The sequence below is a fragment of the Camelus ferus genome, chromosome 33 (assembly GCF_009834535.1).
Source record: "Camelus ferus isolate YT-003-E chromosome 33, BCGSAC_Cfer_1.0, whole genome shotgun sequence".
Lineage (NCBI taxonomy): Eukaryota > Metazoa > Chordata > Mammalia > Artiodactyla > Camelidae > Camelus > Camelus ferus.
Window position 1 is genome coordinate 14768486 of NC_045728.1, and position 13319 is coordinate 14781804.

General features: G+C 37.1%; 2 long non-coding RNA genes across 2 annotated transcripts; one reads left to right on the forward strand and one right to left on the reverse strand.

The window, feature by feature from the left end:
• The first annotated feature begins 1100 nt into the window (after window positions 1–1100).
• Window positions 1101–7221, forward strand: LOC116661178. The gene is made up of 2 exons (XR_004316963.1): window positions 1101–2104; window positions 6267–7221. It is a non-coding gene; the product is annotated as an uncharacterized LOC116661178 (long non-coding RNA).
• LOC116661180 lies at window positions 3645–6550 on the reverse strand. Its single transcript, XR_004316966.1, has 2 exons — window positions 6480–6550; window positions 3645–6002 (listed from the first exon to the last, which is right to left on the reverse strand). It is a non-coding gene; the product is annotated as an uncharacterized LOC116661180 (long non-coding RNA).
• Window positions 7222–13319: the final 6098 nt, after the last annotated feature.

Here is a 13319-nt window from a genome sequence, read left to right on the forward strand (position 1 = left end):
CCTGATTTCCTCCTACTGTGTAGGCTGACCCTTTTCAATTTCCTTTCCTAAACTTGAATTTCTCTAGTTCTCTCTCTCGCTCATACACACAACACACACACACACACACACACACACACAAACACACCCTTATCAAAGCCATTGGCATATCCTGTCAAACTGGTACTTCCTAGTCATTAGAATTACCCCTATTTTACAGATGAAGAAACTGAGCCACAGAAAAGTTATGTACTCGTCCAAAGTCACACAGTTAATCACAATTGCAGAAATGGGATGTGTACCCAGGTAGGCTAGCTTTAAGAGCTTTAAAATGGGAAATTTCCTCAATTCTAGACATCAGGGTTTCCCCTAAAATTGAGGTCTAATTTCAAGAGTACTTTTGATAAAGATAAAAATAACCATTTTCCAACCGTTTCTTCCAACTAGGTATTTCAGAAAGTAAATGTGCACCTAACACAAGACATAGCTTTGTAAACCAAAACATAGCTTTAACAGTCTGTAATAGAATTTCCCTTTCAGTTTGACAGCTTTTGTGTTTGTATACATAATTTTTTAAAATTAGAACTTTTTTGTTTTTGTTTCTCTTAATTCAAATGTATCATAATGTTTTCACCCATTATAATAAAATGCCCTCAGTAAAATTAAACTTGAATTTTTTTGGAAACCCTAAGGATTAGAAGTTAGAAATGTTGCCGTTTTAAAACTGCAAGCCAAGTTTTTCTGTTTCTCCGGAAATGGAGGACTGACCTCACTTTTAACACTGTTTTGACAAAACCACTCTTTGGTTTTGCAAAGATGAGGCTAAGATCCTACTCTGAAAAAGGAAATATTGAGAAAATGGAAAGCTAAAATTGCTCAGTAAGGAGGCAAGAAAACTAGACACTTGGTCTAATCTAAGCTGATCCAATCACTGTTCCAAGACTGACCTGAAGTCAATGGGAGACCCTCAAAATAAACTGGACACCCTTCATCATTTAATGTTATTTATCTTCTCAGAGAAAGAGATGAAATTAGCAGATTATTAGTGTCTATTCTTCTTCCATTAGAGCAATGCCTGTGTGTCTCTTTCCCAAATGATGCTCTACACTGAAGGATGAGGAAAAAAGCACCTCAAAATTGCTGGCCCAAAAACTTCTCTGAAGACGGGAGTTTTTATTAGAAAACAGATCTAAAAACAACAACAAAAACTTGCCCCTCATTTCCCAAACAAGGAAAGTCAGTCATGACAGGGCGACACTGTGGGCCCATTACGTCCGTCACAAGAATAAAATAAAATAAAATAAAATAAAATAAAAAGTCCTAATTTGCTCCATTTGAAACAGTGCCCTGCCCTTAGACATTTGCTGCTAGCAAATTCCTCTGTGTCTGGCCCAACACTATTTAGAAGGTCCAGAACAATTAAAATAAAGAGTCTCATCTTTGGGACAGAGCTAGACAGCCACGTACAAACTCTGCAGTTTGTGCAAGACCAACAGGATGTTGCCCAAGGAATAAAGGGGGTTGAAACCCAGTGTGTGTTCTGTCCTCCAAGCCTGGGCATGCTTGCGTGACGCTGCTTCAGCCCAGAAGGAGTGCCTTTTTGTCATCTGCACAAAGACTGTGTGAGTGCTGAAGTAGCCAGGGGGCTTAGAAGCTGAATGCAGCCCAGCACACTGTCTTCTACGGAGAATCAAAAGACATTAAACCCCTTAATGAATCATTATCTCTTGGTATCCTAAAATTTCCAAATAATTGAGGATTAAAAGAACTAAAGTAAAGCTAAGACGAGAAAGTGGGCATTGTATCTAATTTTGGCAAACCCGCAAGACAGAGTGTATCAACACTCCTAGTGTTTTGGGTGTGTGTGTTTGGTTTTGCTTTTAATTCCATTCAGTCCCTAGGAAACATACGACTCTCCTCCAAGTCACCCTGCCCCAGTGATTCAGCCAAGGGTTTCTATAAACTGATCATCACATGAATTGTTTACTACGGCCAGCATTAATTACTGACAGGATGCTTGGAGGAGACAGGAAAAGGGTCGTGAACAACCAGTGGGAACTGGACATCAGCAGCAGCTGCCGTGGTACCCGGGCTGGAAGGGCCTCCCTGACCACAGCAGAATGGGGTGAGGACAGGAGATTCTTCTGTGTTGTTGTTGTTCATGCTTTATTATTAATTTACAATATTATTATATTATGGCCTGAATTGAGAGCTTAAATATGGTTAATAAGATTAATTTTTGCAAATACCCTATGAACATTTAAAGAATCTGTAATCTCTAAGTAAGTGTACTATATTAATTCTGTTATTTATATCTTTATTTGTGTTTTGCACATGTAGTCTGTCAAAAACGACTACTGTTTTTCAACTAATGGTGCTGGAACAACTGAATGTCCATATGCAAAAAGTGGACTCCGATTTATGCCTCATACCATATACAAAAATTAACTTAAAACAGATCATAGAACTTAGATGTTTAGAACTGTAAAGCATCTAGAGGAAAACAGATCTAGAAGATCTTTTGCCCTTGGCTGGCTGGGCAAAGATTTCTTAGATATGACACCAAAAGCCTGATCCACTGAAGAAAAAACTGCTAATCTGCATTTTATCAAAATTAAGAACCTCTCTTAGAAAAACTTTGTTAAGCCACACTAGGAGAAAATATTTTCTAATCACACATCTGATAAAGGATTTGAATCCAAAATACAAAAAAAAAAAAAAAAAAAAACCCTTGAAATTCAGTAAGAAAAAAACCTGTGATGGTTAATTTTATATATCAACTTGGCTAGGCCATGATACCCAGTTTTTGGTCAAACACCAGTCAAGATGCTGCTATGAAGATTGTTTTTTTTTTTAGATGAGATTAACATTTAAATCAGTAGACTGAATAAAACAGAATACTCTTCATAAGGTGGGTGGGCCTCGTCCAACCACTTGAAGGCCTTAAGAGAAAAGAGTGAGGTCCGCAAGGAAGAAGGAATTCTGCTTCCAGACTCTTTGGACTTGAGACTAAAACATTAGCTCTTCCCTGGTTCTCCAGTCTTCCTCCCTGACCTGAAGATTTTGGACTTGGCAGCCTCTACAATCATGAGAGCCAATTTCTTATATTGACCAATAGATTGATAGACAGACAGACATTCAGATAGATAGATACTAACACAGCCTATTGGTTCTCTCTCTGAAGAAACTTGATTAATACTGTGATGTAATTTTACGTGTCAGCTTGACTGGGATATGGGGTACCCAGATATTTGGCTAAACATTATTTCTGGGTATCGCTGTGAGGGTGTTTCTGGATGAGATTAGCATCTGAACTGGTAGCCGGAGTAAAGCAAGTTGCTGTCTCCAGTGTGGGTAGGCATCATGCAAGCCACTGATGACCTGAATAAAATGAAGAAACAAAGGAAGACAACTGGCCCTCCGGCTGACCACTGAGCTGGGACACTGGTCTTTGCACTCAGAACGTACTGGGCCTTACATCATCAGTTCCCCTGGTTCCTGGATCTACAGACTCCAACTGGGGCTTACACCTAGGTTCCCCTGGTCCTCAAGACTTTGGGCCTGGACTAGAAATACATCACCAGCTTTCCTGGGCCTCCAGCTTTCAGATCACAGGACTTTTCAATCTCTCAAATATATATATAAAATAACTTGAACACAAATAAAAGATTTAAATAGGCATTTTATGAAAGAAGACACATAGTCATTAATAAACACACACAGGGAAAGATATTCAACATCTTTAGTCAGTTTACATTAAAGAATGAGATATCACTACTGCTGGTCTGAATGTTTCTGCCCCCTCAATATTCATGTGCTGAAATCCTGAAATCCTAACCCCCAGGTGATGGTATCAGAAGGTAGGGCCTTTGAGAAGTGCTTAGGTCTTGAGGGTAGAGACCTCATGAATGGGAAGGGTGCTCTCTTAAAAGAGACCCCAGAGAACTCAGTCACCCCTTCCACCCTGTAAACTTAGTGAAATTATTGTCATCTATGAACCAGGAAGCATGTCCTCACCGGAACCCAACCTTGCTGGAGCCTTGATCTTAGACTTTTCAGCCTCCAGAACTGTGAGAAATAAGTTTTTCTTGTTTATAAGCTACCAAGTATATGGTATTTTGTTATAGCAGTCCAAATACGTTAAGACAACCACACACTTATTAGAATGTTTAAAATTATAAAGACTCACCATAACAGACATTGGAAAGGATGTGAAGCAACTGGAACTCTCTTACAAAGCTGGTGGGAATGTAAAATGAAACGGTACCTCTGAACAACAGTTTGGCAGTTTCTTGAAATATTAAACATACACTGATCATGTGACCCAGCCATTCCATTCCTAGGTATTTACCCAAGAGAAACAAATGCATCTGTCCATACATACAAAGACCTGTTCATGAATGTTTATAGCATCTTTATTTGTAATAGCCCAAAACTGAAAACCACCAAAGGTCCATCATAAGGTGAATGGGATAAACAAGCTGTTGTGTATCCATACAATGACATACCATCTATCAATAAAAAGGAATGAATTGTTGACACATGCAACAACATGGATGGGTCACAATAATCTGAGTGAAAGAAAACATACCCAAAGAATAAAAGTACATTATTATATGAGTTAATTTATTTAAAACTCCAAAAGATGCAAACTAATCTATAGTGCCAGAATGCAGAACAGAGGTTGACTAGGTTTGGAGGACCAGCAAGGGAGTGGAAGGAGAAATCATACATTATAAAGAAAGGAGAAAACTTGGAGGGATAGACGTTCATTGTCTTGACTGTAGTAGATTTCACAGGTATAGACATGGATCAAAATCTATGAAATTACATGCTTTGTGCAGTTGTATGTCAATTATACTTCAATAAGGCTGTTTACAAAAAAACCTTCTACTATATTTCAATTATTTCTTCCATGGCCAACAGTTTTTGCCTTATATATTTCAGGATTATATTATTTAGTGTCCAAAGTTTCATGACTAAAATGTTTTCATTGGGAATTATACCTTTATTTCCCTAAGAAAAAAATTATCCTCTCTACAAATCACCTTTCCTTAAATTTTATTTAGGCTGGAATTAATGTAATAGCCCCTCTCTTTAGTGCTTGCATTTTTCTCCCTTTGGCCTGGCCTCTCCATGAGATAGATGACATTGGGCAAGATGATAAGTATTACTTAGCTGCCTCAAGGGTTGACATGAGGATTAAATGAGTTAATATTTGTTAAACTATTTAAAACAAGGTTATTCAGTCTTGGCACTGTTTACATTCTGGGTCAGATCGTTCTCTGCTGGGAAGGCTGTTCTGCGCAGTTTAGTGAGTTTGGCAGAATCCCTGCTCTCTCCCCACCAGATGCTAGTAGCAGCCCAGTTGTGATGACCAAAAATGTCTCAAAAGATTTCCCAATGTCCCCTGGGGGACAAAATCACCCCGAGCTGAGAACCACTAACTTAAAGCAATGCCTGGCATATAATACAGGCTATGTATGTATTTGTTAAATTGTTCTGTGGCTTTGCCTAAGGCCTTCCTCCTTTCCAAGGCCCCAGACCACCACACTATGGAAGAGCCCAGCTGTATCAGTCAGAAGCCCCACTGCCCATACACTGCTACTTGATGCGGCCATATTTACACAGGGGTCCTTCGGTTTAACCGCTTTAGATGCTATCGATTCATATCACAGTGTTTACTTTTTGTCCCACAGCCCTCACCCCACCTCTAGCCCTCACCCCTCTAAGTAAGGGCTGTCAGTGGACTTCTTCCATAATCTCCCCTCCTCCTTTCATGTGAAACTGGTGATTTTTTTAAAATAGCAATATTGCAGGCCAGTTCCAGTGTTTTCTTTCAACTTGGCTCCTCCTGTGTTACAGCAGATGGTCTCTGTGGCATGTGGACGTCTTTCTTCGCCATTTCCAGGGTCCTTTAGGAGTTGTTCTATTTGGGGGTCATCTTAAGGCAGTTTGGGGAATGTGGGGAAGCCTGTGCTGAGGCTCACCTAGTTCCTAGACCACTATCTTACATAGATCTCCTTTAAAAAAAAAAAAAAAAAAGACCTCTTTATGTATCAAAAAGAAAGATTAGCTTTTCTCAAAAATGTGGAACAGATTGGATTTTAGTAGAAAAACAATGTGCTTAGAAACTCTTGGTAGAGGTTAAACACGTTTTTAAAAACTCCTGCAATTTTCTTTTGCCGTCTCAATATAAAAATAGTAGCAGTTCACAGATTTGTCAATAAGTTAAATTTCTGAAGCTCTGACCTTTGTCAAATGTCAATGTTATTCTTTCACTATAGATAAAAGAGATGTTTTCCCTTGGATTGTCTGATGAAGAGTGCACGGTGTATTTATGAAGTCACTTGAGATGAAACTTTGTCAAGGAGTCAGAAGGTCACATTGTCTTGACATGCTTAAATTCGAAGTCACTATTGTATCGTAAGGAAGGTTATATTTCAGAGTTATCTATTATCTGGAAGCTGTCTGAATAGATGTGATATTCAATGACTTACAGAACTGGAGAGGATCAGCACTCACATTCTTCAGCCTCCACCTCAATTTTGCAATCTGGGCTACGTTATCTCTGCCAAATGATCATCTTCTCCCTGCAGTGAAGGAAGACTAAACTGCTCTACATGAAATAAGAAGAAAAATGTGGGGATATTTGCTTCGGAAGAAAGGGGAAAAAAAGAAGGTAAAAAGAAAAAGTTGAAATTAAAAAGCAAATACCAAATGTGGGGGGTGGGGTTGCAACAAGGGATGATATCAACATAAGTACATATATAAGTTTTAAAAATTAATTTTTAAAAAATTGCCCCTACAATACAAAAATTAGTAAAGGACATGAACAATTCACATAGAATGACAACTGGACAGTGTATGGATAAAGTTAAACCTTACTTACAAAGAATAAAATATAACTGGAAATATATATATTTCAAATTGCCAAAAATTATTTTAGAAAGATATTATCCAATACTCACCAAGGGACAAGGAAGCGGGCACTCCCATACATTGCAAGGGGTAATCTAAACTGATACTAAACAATACATTAAAACAGAAAAAAATCATAGTCTATTCTGTAATATCATTATGATTACAGCACTAAGAAACCTCAGATTAACAAAAAATAGAGATATTAAAATCAAAGCTATAACGGGGAAACGGGGAAATAAAGTAGAAAGTTTCAAAATTGCCAATACCAAAGTTATTTTCACTGCTAATACAATCCAACTGAGAGTTTGGAAAAAAAAACCCTAATAATAGTTTTATTCATTAAGTATTTAATTAAGAGTTTATTCAAGAAATGGAAAGATGATTTACTATCAGAAGGTCTATAAATGTATTTCACCACAGCAATGGAGTAAAGAAAGCACATTATCTCAAAAGACATAGGAAAGACATTTGATAAAGTTCAACATTCAATTATAATTTTTTTCTAAAAAGAAAAACAAGGCTAGAACAGAACTTATTTAACTTTTTGAAGGCTATATATTAATTCCCTGTAGCAAGCATCTTAAAATGGAAAACATTTTGACGCATTTCTTTTTGTGTCAATAACAAGTTAAAAATGCCACCACCACAGATACTGTTCAACATAGTATAGGATATTCTGGCCAATGTAATTAGACAGGAAAAAGAAATAACAGGCAAAAACAAAAAGAAAGAGATTGTTATGTAAATTTACAATCCACATAGAAAATCCAGGATAGTCACCATCCAATTAAAAGACTTTATAAGAAATTAAGACATAGTACAAAACCACAGTTTATTAAAAAAAAAAATGGCATAGGATCAGACAAAAACCAATGGACTAAAATTAAAAACTGTGTATGAAAACGTGGTGTGTGACGGAGGTAAGTGGAAAAGGATGGATTATTTAGCAAATAGTGATGGAAAACTGGTACACTCTACAGGAAAAATTAAATTGGATCCTTACCTCACACAGTCTCCAGAAACCAAAACATAAAAAGCAAAATTAAAATATAAAGCTAATAAAAGATTATATAGGAGAATGTCTTCATGATCTTGATGAAGAGAATTTCTTACACAATAGTCTCAAAGAACAAGCCTTGCGAAGGAAAAGTGACAGACGTTACAATAACAAAATCAAAGGTCCCTAGTCAAAAAAGAAAGCCACCACGCACAAAGTCGGCAGATGGATAACAGACTGGGAGTAAATCATTGAAAATAAAATAATTAAGACAAAAAAAAAATCCCATAGAAACATGGACAAAGGATAGGAATAGGCAATTTACAAAACAAACTGCAATACATGTGAAGACATGCTCAAACCCACTCAGTCAGAGGAATGCAAGTTAAGTAAGGAAATAATATTTTATACACGTAAAAATGGCAAAATTACAAATTCATATAATTCCAATTACTGACAAAGATCTAGGGAAATGGTAAAATTGCATTTCTGGTCACAATTAAAACTGTTGCAGCCATCACAAATGCTGCCAGTACTTAGAGAAATTAAGTACAGGGTAACCAGTGACCCAGAAATCCTACTCCTGGCTCTGTAGCACAGACAGCTCTTGCCCAGGCCCGTAAGGACACATATACCAAGCTATTCATAGGCAGTAATGGTTGTGGTACCAATAAGTAAAATGAGGAATTTGCATATAAATACTTTCAAAAGTGAGACTTAGGAAGCTATGTGTCCACTTAGTGATATGTCCAATCTCATAAACAAAGTAGGGCTTAAAAAAGATATAAAATGTGTTATATCACAATACCATTTATGTCAAGTAAAACACATAAATACAATATCATGAACATTAAGAAAAAGGTAGAATGATGGAACATACATTCAATAAAACAGGGATGGGGGATGGAAATGGACACAGAAATGGAGAAACTAATATATAAAACAAGATGGCTTTTGGGGAACGGGAGGGAGGGAGGAATGGATAGATGGAGCACAGGGGATTTTTAGGGCGATGAAATTATTCTGTCCGGTACTATAGTGGGGGCTACATGTCACATGCATTTGTCAAAGCCCACAGAATGTACAACATCAAGAGTGAACCCTAATGTAAACTATGGAATTTGGTTGATAATAACGTGTCCATGTTGGTTCATCAATTGTACCAAATATGCTGCACTGATGAGGGATGATGAGGGTAGGGGAGTATATATGTGTGGGTAGGGAGGGCTATGTGGGAACTCTATATTTTCTGCTCAATTCTGCTGTAAACCTGGAACTGCTCTAAAAAAATAGTCTATTAAAAAAAGAAAAAGAGGGATTTTGCACTGACCAATAAAAATGCACTGGGAATTAACTGAGGAGTGGAATTCAGTAAATGGAATGTGTGGAATTTAATTCAGTAAATGTGGGACCCAAAAAAGAAAGTAAATAATTTTTGATAAAATCGGAGAAAAAAACAAACCTCATAAGCCTTTAAATGTATATATTCATGAACTTTCTCAAGTTCTATTACTGTTGGCCTTGAACTAACAATTCTGGTAGCAATTCATCCCCACTAAAAGTAAACAAAAGAACAATAAAAAAATTTAATTTAATTTAAAAAAAAACCTAAGTGGCCAGCCATTCAAATAAAAAGTAAGTATGTTCCTATGAGTTGCTCAACAGCTATTTTCCTACTGGACCCTGTGTTACATCCAAAACACGACCACTTTGTAACAAATAGAGGTCCATGTAATGAGACTGTTTCGCACCGTAATCCCTAATTGATCCATCATTTTATATCCGTTTCACTTTATGAAAACATGTACGCATCATGGGTAACCCCAGAACTCCAGCCTTCTGGGTCCATCTTTGTCGTTAAGACCTAATGAAAAGAAATCAAGCCTCTTCTTTTACGATAGGAAGTTCAAGTCCCTCCTGAATGTTTGAGGGTTCCTGTGAGGGACTTCTGTGTCTCGGTTGTTGTCACTTGTCGCCTTTCACTGGTGACTGCTATTCTGCAGCTGCTTTCTGAGAACCACTGACTACAAATTACTATTATTGTTACTATGATTATTATTACTACAGCTTGACCTGCTCCACTTTTTCAACTTTGCTTTGCTAACTGATGTGGATGCTAGACAGCAGGAACTTAATAAATTTCACTTAAAGTTATAAATTATAACACATGAAAAGAAAATCTAAAATTATGGATCAGTCATCACAGCTCCTACAGTTCATCAACCAACAGAACTCCCTTTGGCCATTTCTTTCTCCTTACATTCTCCTGGAGTATCTATTCAGCTGAGTCCTTTCTTCTGCCTTCCACTCTTTACCAGCCCCGAGGAGATTACTAGGGAAAAAAAAATTATTTGACTTCAGAATAACTCTCTGGATTCCCTTCCTCCCTTCCTCCAGAAGGTAGGGCTTCGTGGGCTGCATTTAGCAACTAGTTTCAAAGAATTCTGAGAATAGAAACGGAAATGGTAAAAAAAAAAAAAAAAAAAAAAAAAAAAATCAAACCTAAGTCTCATCCACTCACTAGATACAACTGTAAATTGTATGTGGGAAATACAGAATGGGGAAACACAGGCATTTGCTGTATGATCATATTAAGAAATCACTGTTAAAATGTTTAGGTATTAGTAATCATATCATGGTTACTGTTTTAATTTTTTTAAGAGTCCTTATAGAGATACATACTGAAGTATTTACAGAAGAAATGGCACGCAGTTTGGAGACTAGTACAGAATAATCTCTGAGGGGAGAGACCAGATGGAAATAAAAATGACACAAGAGCAAAGCGAACTGTTCAAGCTGAAGGGAAATCTGTGGGGCTTCATTATACTAGCCTCTTAACTTGTACATATGTCTAAAACTTTCTATAAAAAAATTTAAATAAATTTCTGTCAAGATGTACCCTCCTTCACTGAGAACCATTTACATCTTTAAACAGATTACTTTGCATACCCATTTGACTTGTTCTGATCGCTTTATCTACATTATTAAAAAATACAAGAATGTATTATAATCGTATAACCTAAGAGGCATTCTGACAACCTTACTAAAGCGGAAGTCTGTTCAAAGATGATCTGCTGTCACCTCTGACACAATCTGCTACCGACTTTAAATATTTATGGTAGGGGAAGTACATTTCAAAGTCAGCCTCCCTGAGCAGCCTGCTACATATATAAACACAAAGGAAAAAGGACGGGCATGAATATATTAACGGCGGTCTTCTCTGTGCAGGGTGGTTATTTTCTACAACACTCACCTGTTATTTTATAATAAGAAAAAAACTGACCTATAAAACAAAAACATACAAAACAAAAAAGAAAGATTGTGTCAAAAGAAGATAATAAGAAAGGAAGCGTGAAAAAAAGGCAAACCAGTGACCTAAAAATACACATATATCCAGTCCTATTCTAAAAAGATCTAAAAAGTTTTCTTCATTGTGAAGCAAAGATATTTCATCATCAAGCCTCAACTGGATCCATATAGAATATTCAAGACCTTCTTGATCCTATTGTAAATTTACTGAGTAGGCTTCTGATTACAAACTCATTTTCCTGATGCTCTGATGCGGGGAAAAGGGCTGCCCCATATAGCACACGTTAATATGGTATTTTAGTCATTAGAAAAGGAAACCCCAGTGTAAACTGATCAGCATTCAGAATTACACAGCAGTCCCTGTGTGTCTGTTGGAATAAGTTCCTCTTTAAGGGACTGGTCTACTGCTGATGCACTGATGGAATCAAATTTCTGGGCAAGTAACATGGAACCTACAATTTGGCCACCCAACTAGGAGCTTGTTCTGGAGTCTCTGAATTGATCAGTTGACCGTTATCGCCAGTGATACCCACCTCTCACTCATGATCACCCTCTTGTAGTCTGCAATAAGAATTTGCTATAAAAATCTTATACTCATTGACTCATTCATTGAGTACTTACTAGGGCCCTATTAAAAAGAGCCTAGTGTGCCTTCCCCCTTAGCTCACTAAGCTCCATCCACGTTGACCTTGACAGGTCCAGAATACAACAAGTTCTTTGCTACCTCAAGGATATAGTTTTCTGTGCCTCCTTCCCGTCTATCTAGACTAGACTAAAATGCTACCTGATTAAGGCAACCCACACTCTAATTAAAGTAGCCCTTCCTGCTCCCCAGTGCCCTCCACCATTTGTCTTTACCACAGCACCTTTTTTAAATAGCACAGTTATTTTTTCTACTTCTGTATTATCTGGTTAGCGCACTAGAACAAAAACTCTTTGAGAGCAGGGATGTGTCTAAGTCTTAGCTGGACCCCCAATTTTTAAAACAATACTCAGCACAAATCAGAATCTCCAATAAATATGTATGGAAAAAATAAGTGAAAAGTTAATTCTTACTCATAAAATTGTTATTTTCTCACTGTCAACTAAATAATACCTTATTTCTCCAGAAATAATGGAAACGTGCTATCACATTTAAGTAGTCTAAGTCATCCATTTTCAGAGAAGAAAATCCCACAGCAGTGACCATTCCCTCATGTAATTTTAGAACTGTTTTTATCAGAAGTTTATGACACTCCATTCCCAAGGGTCTTCTAGTAACTCAGTATTTGTCATGTTTTTCTCAAAAACCGGTATTAACCACAGGAAACCTTTATCTATATTCTTCAAACCTAAACTAGATTTAGGATTTGATTCACATGAAAGCACTTTAAAATTTTTCAGGCTGTATCTGAAATGCTGAAAGAATTTTAAAACTCAGACCTGTCCCCTCAGCTTCCCACCCATCCTCAGGAAGCCAGTATTTTTGAACATCAAAGACTTTGTAGCTGAAGGTCACACAAAAACAATTTCAAAATGTCAAAACTGGAAAAACAAAGTTTCAAGTAACCAAGGAATTCCCAGCATTCCTAGAACCACTTGGAAAAGCTGTACAAGGCCAGCAGGAGTGTAGAACTCAAGAGCAAAGTGTCTCCCTTTGATGCTCTGATCATTAACACACTGCACAATTTCATCACAACTCGACCACTACAAGGCTTTTCGGATATCTTCCAAGTCCTTTCATTTAATAACTTGCAAAAAAGAATAATTTGGGTAGCACGGAACGTAAATTCTCTCTCCTCTACTCCTCCAGGGGAGTGTTTTGGCCTCAAGTCCCAGACACACATACACCAGCGATTCCGAACCTCCAATCTGAGGACTGATAAAGGCCCTGGATGAGTTGGTATGTTTTTTAATCAGTCCAAAGCACAATTTAAAAAGGAGTAATAATGACAAGTTGGATTTTTCACAAACCTATGTGTATTCAATTTAAAGTACCTGTCCTTTATTCTGAAATTATGTCCTTTTTTTGTGTGTTTCAAAATGTCTTTTAGGTGCAAAGAGACGGTATTTTTAACATCCTTACTTAGGAAAATAAAAGTTGGCAATCTCTATACAGTATCCAAATGAT